This window comes from Lutjanus erythropterus, chromosome 18 (genome assembly GCF_056507025.1).
Source record: "Lutjanus erythropterus isolate fLutEry1 chromosome 18, fLutEry1.hap2, whole genome shotgun sequence".
Classification (NCBI taxonomy): Eukaryota; Metazoa; Chordata; class Actinopteri; order Lutjaniformes; family Lutjanidae; genus Lutjanus; species Lutjanus erythropterus.
The window spans coordinates 25,198,786-25,214,188 of record NC_139334.1 but is presented as its reverse complement, the minus strand read 5'-3'; the positions used below and the strand labels follow the sequence as shown (position 1 = coordinate 25,214,188).

The window sequence follows — 15,403 nt, the reverse complement described above, 5'->3', positions numbered from 1 at the left end:
TAGTGTAAAACTTTCTCAGACTGTTGTAAATTGTTGTTAATAACTGAAGCCTCTCCCAAATCAGATATGTGGATCATAAAATCAGTCTCATGCTGGTTTTGGTGGGGCTCAGCTTGCCAGAAAGACACATCCACTGTGGACAGCTGAAAGAAGACTGATCTATTTGTTTTTTTCAATAGGTTTTGTTTTAAAGAACAGCCACAATGATACACATGTGCCAACTATACACAAAACACACACCTTGAAGAAACTAAAATACAAAATATATTGAAATTTAATAGTGAAAATAAAAAAATAGGAAATTTTGGAAACTAAAAATGACAAGGGGTGGTTCCACCTCTCGAATAACAACAAAATCTAAAGGGAGGATCATTCCAAATGAGTAAATATGCTCACAGTCAGGCCTTATAATTGACACGAGTAAGCCATTTTTCCTCAAAGAAGACAGTTTGAGCTCTTAGTTTAAATGCGATTCTCTCAAAGGTGCCCTTTTTTGCATGCCCCTAACAACGCCCTCAACAAATATTTGTCTCTCTTTGCACATTTCAGCTCCTTTAGATCGCCAAGATACATGATTTTGAAATTAAGGTTGATTTTCATCAAACTGCCTCCAGGACACTGTGGACTCGTCTCCAAAACGGAGCCACAGGGGGACAATTCCAGAGTCTTTTGTGCTGGAGTGCAGAAGAGTCGAGTCACGCTCTTCCAGCTGTGTTCTCGCCGAGAGGGAGAGCTTGTTGTCGGCCACTGCTGTCTGCAGACCCTGTCCCAAAGAGGAATTTCTGATCATGGCAAGTTAACACACTTGTGAGTCCACAGTGTGACAGGTGACATCACACTGCAGTTGTGAGGGACAACAATGTCCAAATATAAACTGTGTCAGACCACAGGGGGTTATAACAGCAGAGAACCTTTCCTGTGCATGGTTAATAACCACCAAAATAGTTTTCAGAAACATTAACCCTGGACTGTTGGATAAAGGTCGCCTGGTCTAAGGAAGCCTGGCTTTAAATGCACCACCACAGCATCAGAGTGTGGTGTAAATACGAGGTAATGGACCCAGGACTGCACATGGTTACGAATGTACAGGCTGGAGGGGGAGGGTTTTATGGCCTGGTGATCATTCAGCTGTTATAAACTGGGTCCATTAACACCTGCAGACGAACACTCTGATGCCACACGAAGCGTCCATTTCTGGCCTCTCTGCAGCCTCCAGGGGACGAGCGCTTTCAGCCCGATCCGCCCCGTCAGAGCGAGAGAGCGATCCAAGCCGGGTTCGATGAAAAAACTGGAGGCAAATGTCATTAATTACCTGGAACGTTTCCTCTAGAATGGTGCGAGAACGCAGCACCGAAAGAACGTCTGTCCGTCAACGGTGTGCTGCAGCTGTGGTGCAAAAGTCAGGTCAGCAGGTTCACCGCTGTTCAGCCACGGCGTCCAATCAAAGACTGAGCCGGGGTTCCATACTTAAGTCTCTGAGGTGAACACTCTCAGGAATAAAACTGTTAATGGGAACCATGTAGGGTTCTTTGGCTTTTACCATAGGAGAACCCTTTTTGGTTTCTGGTAGAAGCTATTAGAAAGGTCCCACTACTTTAACTAGAACCCAAAGTAAAGGGTTATATGTAGAACCATCTGTGAAAGGTTTCACCCAGAACCCCCTATGTGAGGTTCTACAGAGAATCCCTCTGTGGTGGTTCCACTCAGAACCCTCTCTGGGGGTTCTATCTGGGTTCACTCCAACTTCTAAAGCAGTTAACAAGAACCCACCCAGGGTGTTCTACCAAGAAACTCTTTATATCTTAAGGCTTTTATCTGGAACCCATCAAGGTGGTTCTACTGAGAACCCTTTTATATTCTAAGGGTTCTGTCTAGAACCCACCCAGGAGGGTTTTACCCAGAACCCTTTTTCTGAGGGGTTTATGTAGAACCAAGGGTGTTTTATTGAGGTTTTTATACTCCAACGGTTTAATCTAGAACTCACCAAGGGGGTTCTACCAAGAACCTTTTTATATACCAAAGGTTTTATCTAGAACCTGCTCAGTGGGTTAAACAGGGACCCTTTTCATATCCCAAAGGTTTTATCTAGAACTCACCAAGGGGGCTCTATCAAGAACCTTTTTATATTCTAAGGGTTTTATTTGAATACCACCCAGGGGGCTCTACCAAGAACCATTTGGTATTCCAAGGATTTTATCTAGAACACACTCATCAAGTTCTGCAGAGAACATTTTTATATTCCAGTGGTTTTGTTCAGAACCCAGTGGGTTCTACAGAAAACCTTTTCATATCCTGAGGGTTTTATCTAGAATACACTCAGGGGGACCTACAGGGAACCTTTCCTATTCCAAGGGTTTTATCGAGAACACACCTAGGGGGTTATACCAAGAACAATTTTATTTTCCAAGGGCTTTATCTACAGCCCACCAAGGGGTTCTATTGAGAACCTTTTTATATGCCAAGGGTTTTATGTAGAACCCACTCTGGAGGTTCTACTCCGAAACCTTTTATATTATGGTATAAAGAACCCTCCAAGGATTTCAGCAATCCTTGAAGAACTTGATCTTATTTGGATGAAAATGGTTCTTAATGCAACTCCTAGTCTTACAAAGAACCTTGACAAACACTTTCTTCAAAAAAGGGTTCTTAAGAATTAAATGGTTCTGGGTAGAATCTCAGCCCTTCAGGAGGAACCATTGTGGAACCCCTTTTTCTAGGAGGGCATCATTTGTTTTGTAATCAGAGAGTTATTGGGAAAACAGCCATCTTTTTGTAAACACAGACAGAAAAATAGACTTATTTGATAATGACTCTGAGCCGAGGCAGTTTGTGTCAGTGTGTGTCTCAGATGTGACAACAGTTGGACCACAGAAACCGATAAATGACCAGAAATAAAACAGATAAATGTGATGGTGAAACTCTGCTGAGCTGCTCTCCTGATGCTGCAGCTCTCCTGACTGCGGCGCCCTCCTGGAAATGTCAGAACAGAAGAAGTGCATCAGCATGACGCGCTGCAAGTTTGCTCTTAATGTGTTCAGGCCTATAAAGAGACGAGCACTCAGATTCAACCACTCACACACACACACACACACACGCTGTCTGACTGCACTCCACTTTATTCATAACTGACGGTTGCCTGTTAACCTACATCAGAGAAGGAGAAAAAACTATTTCCATGGCAACCCTGCAAATTTATGCAGTGTCTCAGCCGCAAACCAATACAGTATATCTGAATTAAACCACATTATCAGAGGCTGTCCAGGCTGTTAGTGGTCAGTTTGGACCCAATAATTTGTTTGCTTCACATTAACAAATCCCAAAGCCTGTTCCCATCAGCCTCTGTGTTCGTGAATGTGTGTGTGGTTATGTGTAGTTATGTGTGTGTGTGTGTGTTGGACTGCTGTATATGCAGCATCTGTCGATTTACTGCAAGTCTTGTGTTTCAAATATTGGAGGTAATCAGATCCTTCTGCTCTCCTTGGTTTGAGCTTGACTCAGCCGGCCCGGAGCGGTCAAGTGTGGTAACATCAAAGTGACCCAAAGGTCACTGGAGTGAGTCCATTAACAGATTGAAACAAGAGGACAACTCATGCTTACATGGCTCAAAGTGACAGTAATGGACACACAACTCCAGGAAACAGCTCTGTTGAAGAATGAATGAATAATTGAGAGAGGTTTCTAAAAAAGGAAAGGTAAAAATTTGGGGGATTACTCTTCTGAAGACACAAAAGATGTTCAGTGTCAATCTCATGTTTGTGTATCGAGTTTGGAGTAGCCTAGTTTAGTGGACAGGAAACAGCTAGCTCTATCGAAAGCCTTTAAAGTTCTCTAATTAACATGTATCTTGTTTGTTTTTAACAGAAATTAGACAGTTTGGAGTTTTATCCTAACTGCATTTATGAACCACGGCTGAATGCTAATGTTTAACTTTGGTAGCTTGCTAACATTAGCATTAATAATTTAATATTTATCAGGTTGGCATGTATAGTTAGTAACATGTTAACAGGGTATTATTTAACATTGTAGCATGTTAAAGTTAGCATGCAAAAATTGGACCAATTAATACCAAAATCTGACTGTTTAATGCTGGACTAAGACTTTTGAGCCTTCACCTATCAGCACCTTTAAAGCTCACTAAATAACATGTACCTTGTTTGTTAAAACAGAAATGTGACAGGTTGAGGTGAGTTACCTGGTTTAACTAACAATCATTTTGTGAGCTTCAGCCGAATGCTAATGTTTAGCTTTTCTGTTTGGATTTTAGTGATGTGGTGTAGCATTCTGTGAGCCTCAGCTGCTGAATGCTGTTTGGATTTTAAACTTGCTAGCTTGTCAACATTAGCATGTTAATATGTTGACATTTAACAGGTTAGGTTTGTAGCATGTTAGCCTGGACAAATCTGGACCAAACTGCACCAAAACCACACTGAAGGTAGTCTAAAAAAGTTGATGACAACAGTGCACAAAAACCTAAATCAGACTTGGCTGTGGAACAAACCTGGCATGGGGATATTTGGCCTGTTTCTGTGACGGTATTTCACACAGACTCTACACTGACCATAAAGAAGCACTGTTAAATTCTGCAAAGGCAAGTCATTCCTTCTGGCTTACAGCTGTGGGGGAAACTATTCATGTTTTTTCTTAGCGGGAAAACAATCCCAAACATGGATCGAAGCCATGCCAGTGTACTGTGTGTAGTCTAAGAAAAAGCAGTGAGTGCTGACGTGCAGCTTTTTTCTCCACAGCCACTGAACAGATTAATTTAAAAAGCAAAAGACAAAGCAAACTCTAACGTCACAAAGCTTCACGAGATTGCCTGCAGTGTTTTGAAAGAGAGCTGGAATAATGCGGATTCACAAATGTGCCAAAACCTCCAGTAACTGATGCCAGACGTTGAGAAATTCTGATTCTGATTCTCATTGTATGGCAAACAAATTTTATTGCAAGTAAAAAGGCAGAGTGGGTGATTCTCTTCTTGCCTTTGGATATTTCCTCTTACGCACCTGTGTGCAAGAAACAGAAGGTGTGCATGAGACTAACTGTGAACTTGCAGAAAAAAGGTGGTACAGTATAATTTGAAGCAGCCAGCTGTGCCAGCTCAGCCACATTGAGGTTTATGTAAGAAACGGGAGCGCTGGAGGTCAGGGGAGTCAGGACCACTGCGCTTTGTAGTGCTCTGAAATGATTTTCTTCTTTTTGCTCGGCCCTGAAGTGTTGCAGCGAACATTACAAGGTTGGCCTAAATCCAATTTAAACTCAGCAGATTCAGAAATTGGATTTTCTTTCAGAGATTGAAAGCCCCAAATGGCATGACGTGTCCCATCTCTTAAGGAATGCATTGTTGTTTAACACTGAATTGTACTTTGAACGTACATTTTGCCTGAACTGAAACAGCGCTGACAGTCCTATTACAGTGCACTAGAGCTGTAACTTTAATAACACCTTTGAACTCTGTCCAAGCTTGATCGTGACATGTAATCAAAAAGAATGCAGAGATATAAAGTGATAAATCCTCTAGTTTATCCTTTGCCCTTTGGTCTAATCTTTAATCTGGACATACAGTAAGCCACATACAGTATAGCTGCTGTTGGATAAAAGCCATACAGTATCATCAGTTAGTCAGATTTTTTTCTTTTTCTGACACTGTTCTGTGAAATAGTCATGCTTTATAGTAGTTTTTTGAAATCATTCAGGTCAAAGGGCATGATATTAGTTAATTAATTTAAATTTTGATTTAAGAAAAAAAGCCATGTGAAGGATAATGTACATCCTGAAGGGGGTGATTTCACAATAATGACCTGCAAACACTACATTATTCCGTTTATTACACAGTTCATACATAAAATTTGACACCAAATATTGATTTAAAAATTGTTTGATTTTATTTAAAAATAATTATTTTGCTCCTCCAGAGTTGGTTATATTGAAATAACAGACCTTGGAATGCTGTAGTTAACAAATCAGAATTGAGTGTGTAACAAAGCCATGATTAGCAGTTCCTAAGTCCTATGTTCCTACCTTAACTTAAGACAGTAGATGTGTATGACAGAAGCATCCTAACTTCACAAAATTTTAAATAAACTCTCCTAACTTTAGGATATCTACGAAGCTGTCCTAATTTTCTCTTTTCCACCTGTAATAGAAGCTAATTTACTAACTAGCTAATGGTAATGTTTGCTAACAGAAGCAAGTATTTGCTAACAGTATGTAATGATAGTGTGAACTAACAATAGCTAATGGTAGTGTCCACTAACAGTAGTGTTCACTAATGGTAGTATTGGCTAATAGTAAAGTAGTGTTAGCTAACTGTATCTAAATGTAATATTAGCTGACAATAGCTAAAGGTAGTGTTAGCTTACAGTAGTGTTCGCTAGTAGTATAGTTTTGGCTAACAGCATTTGGTAGTATTCACAAACAGTACCTAATGGTAGTGTTAGCTAACAATAACTAGTGTTTGCTAACAATATCTAATGGTAGGTCATCCAAAGCCATTGTTGTTTTGGTAGTTTTAATATATATATTTAAATAAAATTAAAAAGAAAACAAAACAAAGCTAAACAAAGTTGTTTAGCTCACTTGCTAACAGACATGAAAGTTGATAATTGATGTTTTATTGAGTATTTAGGATTTCCTAACCTGACATGATAGGATTTGTTATAAAGTTAGCTAGGATTTGCTTCTGTAATATCTTAGACCCTTCCTATCTTAAGATGTGAAGTTTCTGTAATATGATGTGCAACTTGGATTCACCTGCATTTGATAAATGCATTGGTCTGTCTGAGGGTGGAAAACCCGTCGTCCAGTCGAGAATCAAATGTAAGGCTTAAGATGGCTCCTCTCATGATATCAGATACACTATTAACTCAATTCTTACGTCGTACTCCAGCATCTATTTTAAGTGCCTCTGTGTGTGTGTGTGTGTGTGTGTGTGTGTGTGTGTGTGTGTGTGTGTGAGTTCTGGGGCAGACGAGCAGGAAGTGGCAGTGTGAAGTATGGAAATCTCATTATCGATGCTGCTCAGTGCAGCAGGGCTCACCAGTGTACAGTTGCTCCACTCTCACTATTAACAGAAGGAGAAAATCCAGGAACTGAAACTGAACCGTGGATGTTTGTGTTATCTGACCTCCACACGTCTCCCTTTAATCTCTGACATGTCTAATGGCACCCTGTATGTTAGGATTGGGTATATGTTGTGTGTTTGTTTGTAGTCTTGATGTTAAACAATTTAAAATTTCCAAAGTGAAAAAAAAAACACATATTGTGTAGATGTCAAATATTAGGTGATGGATAATGTACAGTGAGCAGGTCATTATTGCGAAATAAATCACAGGATGATGCAGGAATCTTAAATCATCCTGAAGGGGTTTATTTCACAGTAACGACCTGCTCACTGTACATTATCCTGCTTTACATGGTTATGAACCACAATAATCTATAATTTTCCATAATTTGACACAAAATGTTAATTTTCAAATGATTTTAGGGCTTTATTTCTCAATAATGACCTGTTCACTGTATATTATCCTGTTTGTTACATGGTTATGTACCAGACAAATCAATAATTTGACACAAAATATTGATTTTAATATGATTTTAGTGCGTTAACAATGATTTTATTGTTCCTCCAGAGTTTATTATTAGAACTGTGTACATAGCAACAGTCTGATCTTCATAGCAACAGCATGTTATACAGAAATAACACACCTTAGAATTATGTAATTGACCAATCAGAATCAATTATTTAATGAGTCAAGATAGTAGATCTTTAAATTCACACATTGTCAACAATATTTCAGTAGATCTGTGTCACAATAAAAATAGCTAGTTAGCTGTAGGGCTGCAACTATTTTCTTGATTAATTGATTAATAACTGTTTGTTTTAAAATGTCAGAAAATCGTGGAGGAAAAACAATCAGTTTTCTTAAAGCCTTAAATGACGTCTTCAAAGTAAAGGAACCAGAAAAGTTTCTTTAACAATTATTCAAACCGATTAATCGATTATCAGAATAATAATAATATAGTTTAATATTTGATTAATCATTTTCAGCTTTAGTTAGTTCTTTGTATTACTGAACAAAGTTTAAACCATTTCTTTCTTTCACCTGGAAACACTGCAGCTGTCTTACCGTTAAGTCCAATATTTTTGAGGTCATGTTAGTCTTGAGATTAATCATTAGTATCTGTATTCCTCCAGTGTCAGGAGAGCAGCAGATCAATGATTAGAGATGTTCATGGTTAGGATCAGGTGTACGGTGTCATCTGTTGTAATGACTTTCCCTCTGAGACACCAAAGCCTGAACCTTCCCCTCCATCCTGAGCTCGGCTCCTTTATTTCAGCCAAATCTGGACTTTTACTTTGAAAACGTTCACTGACCAGGTGCGAATCAAGAGACGAAGATCCAGATGGATCCAGATCAGTCGTCGTTTTATGTCGTTCAAGCAGCTGTTCACCTTCTAACCAGATACTGTTTGTGTTATCTGAGTCTTCATTCCTTTGGGCCCCTTTTCCCTCCCAGTTTTCTCGTTCTTCTCTTCTTCAATTTCATCATCATCATTTTAATTAATTATTTTATTTTAATTAATTAATTTTTTTATTATTTTTTATTTATTTATTTATATTATATATATATATATATATATATATATATATATATATATATATATATATATATATATATATATACATATATATATATATATATATATATATATACATATATATATATATATATATATATATATATATATATATATATATATATACATACATATATATTTATATTTTGGGCATTTTTGCCTTTATTTGATAGTGATAGATTTTTGTATTTTATTTATATTATTTATTTTTATTCTTTTATTTTTAGGATTATTTGGGGCATTTTTGTCTTAATTTGATAGTGACAGATTTATTTATTTATTTGGGGGGCTTTTTTTCCCTTTATTTGATACTGAAAGCAAGTTTGATCATCACAAAATGATCAAAAGATCCATGACTTGTATTAAATTCTCTTTATCTGTATTCTCTCCTGTTTATATCTTTCTACTTGTGTATCAGATCTGTCATGTTGGTTCTGCTGTTTTTGCTGCTGTAACACTGAAAAGGATTAATGAAGGATTATCTGTAACTTGGTTGGCTGTGATATGATTCGTCCTCAGTCTTCAGGTCTCGTTGTCCCTCTGCTGTGTGTTGACAGCGCCGTGTTGATGCGTCTCTGCATCAGTGACACCAAAACAAATTCCTGTTGGTTTGTTGTTCTTGGCAGACGGAGCGATTGTCATTCTGCTCTCGCAGCACCACACGGGGCCCCCGCCGGCCCTCCCCTCGGCCTTTGCCAGAGCATCTGTGCTGAGCTGGTCACTGGATCAGGCTTTGGCAGGGCGGCGCTTGCGTGCGGCGGGGCCGTGTGTTTCGGCAGACCCTCTGGGGACGCGGCGAGAGGACAGAACAGGGAACAGGTTTCTTTGCTGCAGTGCCAGAACAGCAGCTGTGTGATGAGCGTGTGTTTCCATGCACAGGAACACATCAGCTGGTGGCGGTGAGAGCGTGTCCTCGCCTTCAGCTCAGAGCTGATGAGGGAAACCTCAGACCTCGGCCATGTTCTGCTGATATGTGTGTCGGAGCCGGTCCTGACCTCCATCCAAAATCCTGCTCAGGGCCCCTCCTAACTGACCGGAGAGCCACGTTAAACCATTTGTCACACAGTCACACGCCAGTGCTCCCACTGCAGTCCTCCCTCCTTCAAACCAGTTTCAGGATCAGAAACAGTTTTATAGTTCTGAAAGCATTTACCAATCACATTTTGAATTTTCATGACACAATTTATGGTCTGCACCTGTTGTAGAGTCATGTTCAGTCAGTCAGCTGTTCACCAAACCAAAGTTTTTCACTAATAACTGTATATTTTATTAGATTAAAGAGTCTGAAAGTAAATTACACTTAATAATTATGTCAACATTATCCTGTTTGACTGCATTTCAAGTTATAATGTAGTAAAATTACACATAAAGCCTGTCATCATTAATTTAATGACGCATCATTACGTGCTGTCAGGTGTATTGGCTGTATATCTGCAGGTGCAGGTTTAGGAAGTCTCTGTCCAGCAGAACGTCCAGAACGTTTCAGAGATTTTTTTTCTTTTTTATCTACAGGGTAGTTTGAGCTCTCTGCTTATATTCTTGAAACAAGTAGTTGAGTAATTGATTTGTCAATTTGTACGAAAATTAATTGCCAACAATTCTGATAATCAATTAAAAGTTTCAGTCAATTTTTTCAAGTAAAAACTTTAGCTGCTTCTAGCTTCTTAAATGTGAGGAATTGCTGCTTTTTTGTCAGTAATGAGAGTCTTTGGTTCTTTGGACGGTTGGTTGGACAAAAGACGCAATTTGAACTTTTTTGAGCACTTTTTATAAAGGGTGATTGGGGGGCAGTTTGTGGCAGGAGCAGGTCCTTTCTGCACAGAGTTTGCATGTTCTCATCGTGCCTGCGTTGGTTCTCTCCGGGCGCTCTGGCTTCCTCCCACAGTGCAAACACATGCAGGTTAAGAGGTGACTCTAAACTGCCTGTATGTATGAATGTGAGTGTGTGACTGGTTGTCTGTCTCTTTGTGTGTCAGCTCTTCGATGAACTGGTGACCTGTCCAGTGTGCACCCTGCCTCTCGCCCAGTGTTAGAGAAGCCCCCTGCAGCCCTTCAAAGATAAGCAGTTACAGATAATGAATGAATGAATTAATAATTAGTCATGAAAAAAACTGTCAGATTAACAGATAGTGAAAATAATTCTTAGTTGCAACACAGTTCATTTGTGCATCTGAAGTAGGGCTGCACAATTAATCGAAATTTCAAATTGCAGGAGCAGCAATATTTGTTAAAGGCAGAACGTTTGTCAAAAAACTTTTAAATTAATGAATGTTTGTGATGCACAAATGTCTTGTCCTACAAATCAGATTCTACAGACTTAAAAATTTGGTGCAGATTCCTGCAAAAAAAAATAAAAAATCTAATTATTGTAATTTTAACGTTTTTCAATCAAAATAAGAATAATGATATAAAAATTATCATCACCTCTAATGCTGCAAATCATATTGCAATTGCAATATTGCTCAAAATAATAGAAATTAGATATTTTTTCTAAATTGTTCAGCCCTAGTTTCAAGCATATATTAATCACTATTGGACGTCAAATATCGATGTTTTGAGTAGGTAAAGTGTCCTGAGCACAGCAAAATAATGAGAAATACATGCAGGGGGTCTAGAAGGTCATAAGGAAAATGTTGCATATTATGCCTTTAAACTTATAAACTTTCTTCCATCGTCAGCTCTGGAGAAAACAATGTGTTCAGTTTTTTTTTTACTACTTGCCTGATCAGGAAAGCGAGTTGATTGGAGCCCTGGAAACCACCATTTGTGAAATGGACCAACTTTTGGTGGGAAAATGTCACCAGTGTGTTCAACAAAATTCACTTTAAGTTGCACTCATCTCCGCTTGTCAGAATTTTAGGCCACCAACAAAGAGAAATGGGTCAGCAGAGATCCTCTTACAAATTAAGTGGTTTCCATGCTGTTCCTTTGGATGATAAACCCATTGTGAGGGATAAAGAACAAAACATCACTTCTAAAAAAAAAAAAAAAAAAAAAAATGAAACCCAAAAGCTAAATGTGACATTTTAGCGGAGCGGCCTGTGTGGCAGATATCATGTGGTCGTCTCGGCCTACGCAAACCATCCAGCCACCTAGCATAACTGGAATAGATGGCATTGTGGGCTTGGAACTGATGGAAACAGGGTAGAATACAAAGCAGGAGTTATAAGAATGCTGCGTATTGTCTGTGTGAGAGCAGGCCGAGGACAATGACAGCCTTCACTAGCTTGTGTCCATTGTGCCTGAGATTTCTTGGGTCGTGTCTCAGCTGAAGAAGAAGAGAAAGGTCTTCATTCAGCCCGCTGGGGGTTCTTCAAACCTGCCATTGTCATCGCTTCTTCTCTCCCCGTCCCAATGTTTTCCTTTCTCTCAGGGCTGATTGATACCCCTCTGCTGCAGAGACACGGCGTTATGTCACTCAGTACACTGTGGGGTTTTGAAAGCACTTGACTGTTAGTGCTGCTGCTTTCTTTTGTTTGCTGCCTCACCTATCTGTCACTGTTTTGCCCCCAAGCTCTCAAAATAGGAGAATTGGAGAGGAGTTAGATTACAACCAAGGTCAGCTCCGCAGTCCTGACTCTGTTTGGGTTGCACCAACAAGGATTCATTTTTAAACCAGATTAAATCGGGGTTTATCTTTAAATTATGTTGCACTGAACTTTGAAACTAGTTTAAAATGAAGAAAGAATCCATGTAAACCTTGTCCAACAACCTAGTCCACTCCTTTTTTGTCAAAGGAGGAGAGCTAGCATTAACTAACTTTTTAACTAGGTAGCAAATAATGTAATGGCTTATCTTTTTAGCTAGCAAACAAACATTGTAACCTTTTGGTAACTTTTAAGCTAGCTAGCAAACAAACTTTTGTCAACTTTTTAGCTAGCTAGCAAACAATGCAATACTTTGTTTTATTTTGCCTCCTCTTTTATACCTCCCAAACAATTTTTTCTTAACCTGATGAAATCATAGTTTATCTTTAAAATCTTTAAATTACGGTGCACCAAACTTTGAAACTGGTTTAAAATGAAGAAAGATTCAATTTAGACTTGGTCCAACAAGGTTTTCTAAAAGGAGGAGAAATTAAAGCTTCTCTGCCAAGTCACTGTGATAAGGCTAGCAAGCATTAACTTACTTTTTAGCTAGCTAGCAAACAATGTAATCTTTTGTTAACATTGAGCTAGCTAGAAAACAATGTAACTTTTTGTTAACTTTTAAGCTAACTAGATAACAATGTAGCTAAAAAACAATGTAATGTTTTGTTCACTTTTTGACTAGCTAGCATGCAATGTCACATTTTGTTAACTTTTCAGCTAGCTAACAAATAATGTAATATTTTCTTAACTTTTTAAGCTAGCTAGCAAATGATGTAACATTTTGTTTAGTTTCCTCCCCTTTTTTAGACTTCAGAACCAACTTTTGAATCATATCTTATCTTAAAATTCTGTTGCACCAAATGTTAAAACTAATTTAACATTGAGAAAGATTCTGTTTAAACCTTTCAGTAAACCTTAGTTTTTGCTCTAAACTTAGATTAAATTTACCAAAACTTTCAATGCCAATTCAAAATGTGATCCAGTATTAACTTTAAACCAACAATTGAAGAGGTTTAACTTTTAAAATGGCTGCCATTTTGACATAGATTCAACAAAATAATCATGGTTTCAAAACTGTTCAATCTGTTATAACAGTCTGCAGCTTTAACCTTCTTTAATCACCTATTATTTGACCAAATTACATTACGTTTTGTTGTCTCTTTAGCTACCTAGCAAGCAATGCAATGTTTTAACTTTTTAGCTAGCTAGCAAACAGCTTAACATTTTCTTAACTTTTTAGCCAGCTAGCAAGCAAAGTAATGTTATGTTAACTTTGTAGCAGGCTAGCAATGTAATCTTTTGTTAATGAGTACAAAACAGTTGAAAATCACCATTTTCCCTTCTTCTATACTTAGTTCCAGAAAATGTATTTTTAATTACCTATTAATTTATCTTAATAAGCATTCATCTCCATACTATTTAGTTAATCAATAAGATTGTATTCACTAAAATGAGATTAGCTTTTACTCATACATCAGAGCCTTGCTTAATCTGGATTATTTTAAACCTTGTTTAGATAAAGTCTGATTTGAACTAGTCTTGGGTTAAATTAAGGCAGTCTAAATGACAGTGGATATACGTTTATAAATGTTGCCTCTCTTTTTCCACTCAGCTCTGAGCACTTTTCTCTCTCCACCGTTCGTCACTCATTGCAGTTTTGACCCACATCTTTTCCCGTGTGTGACAATAAACCTTCGCTGCTGTTGAATAGCCATTCCTGCTGCTGAACGACATTCAATGCCGTGTTGTTATGCCCCAGAATAATGTAGGAGTGATGTCATTGCAGCCAACAGCAGCGTTAACACTGTTTAATTTTGCAGTAAAAAAAAAAAAGAGGGAGAGCCGGATGATAAATGGCTGGTGAAAATAGGCCTCCAGATTGTGAGCAGCCAGCCTGTTCAGAGCAGCTCCTCTGAATGATTCAGTCAAAAGAACCAAAGAGTGCCTCCAAAGAAAAGCTCCTTTAAAATAAAAAAGCTTTTCTTTTTCACTTTCGTCTTGTGAGGAAGTGTCTCAAAAAATCGTGACGGGCTTGTTAAAGACGCGCGCACACACACACACGCACACACACACACCGTCCTAACAATGCCACCCCGGCCGCTCCGCCACCACCCTGCCCCGGTGTCACTATTCTGCTCTGCTGGCAGATGTCCGTCTGCAAGTAAAAGAGGGTTTAGTTCAGCCTGCTGCGAACTAACAAGTGGAGGAATTTAGGAAAGTTTCTGTGATCTTTGGCCAGTTCTTCCTCCACCGCTCCGGTGAACAGTTTTGTGGATTTCACTGGTGAGAAAACTTTTTTTAGGTGAGATTGTAGCAGCAGGAAGGTGACCTGCTGGCTATTTTGTAAGTTAAAGGTCAAATGTTTGATTACGTTGTGTTGTAAAAATCAGAGTCTGAACACCACTGGATTTTCGAGTTTGATGCAGATGTCAGTATTTGAAAACCTGATGGTAAAATGCTTAATTTTTTGACATTTAAAGCCCAAACCTTTTTCCTGGGGACCAACTTTTTAAAAATGCACAAAACATTTGTGACCCTAATCAAAATACTTAATAATAGTAAGTATCTGTCTATCAGGAAACTGTAAATCACAGAAAGTTGAAGATGAGCAGTCGGAGGACATCCAGAAAACATTTCCTCAATAAAATATGATACATTTTTTCACTCAAATCGGTGAATAAAGTCATAAAGTTGTGTTTTTGTACAAGTTATAAATAAGATTATGCTTTTTGTACAGTGCAGCATGGTCGTGTGTAGGAGGGAACCCTGGATTTCCGAAACTCTCACAAAATTCATACTTGTTTTTTCATGGTGCACATTGTACAAACTAATAAATAAAAAAGAGAGAGATTGATAAAATAGAAAAAAAAGCATTTGATTAGGGTTAAGGAAAGATCAGGGTTTGGGTTAAAATGATCAATCTCATGAGGACTTTCACGACTGTGCTGCACTGAAACACAATCATAAAAGAGAAAACGTTCCATTAGATGCAAAATTAGTGTACGCCCTGAGTGCAGGAGCTTCACAAGGGCCAGAGAGGTGGAGCCGGACAAGGTCGAGCGCCACCCTTTTGGCTCTGCAATGATCACCACTTGGGACAAACAGGAAGTAACCAAATGACCTCAAACATACTTTCTGCACTGCTGTTTCTTATTACTTATCGGCCTACTTATCCA

The 15,403-nt window shown here is 38.5% G+C and overlaps 1 protein-coding gene across 2 annotated transcripts in view; it reads left to right on the top strand.

Moving 5' to 3' along the window:
• The window catches only part of pacs2 (phosphofurin acidic cluster sorting protein 2), a 99,393-nt gene that overhangs the window by 50,385 nt on the left and 33,605 nt on the right, over window positions 1-15,403 (top strand). The window lies entirely within an intron of this gene.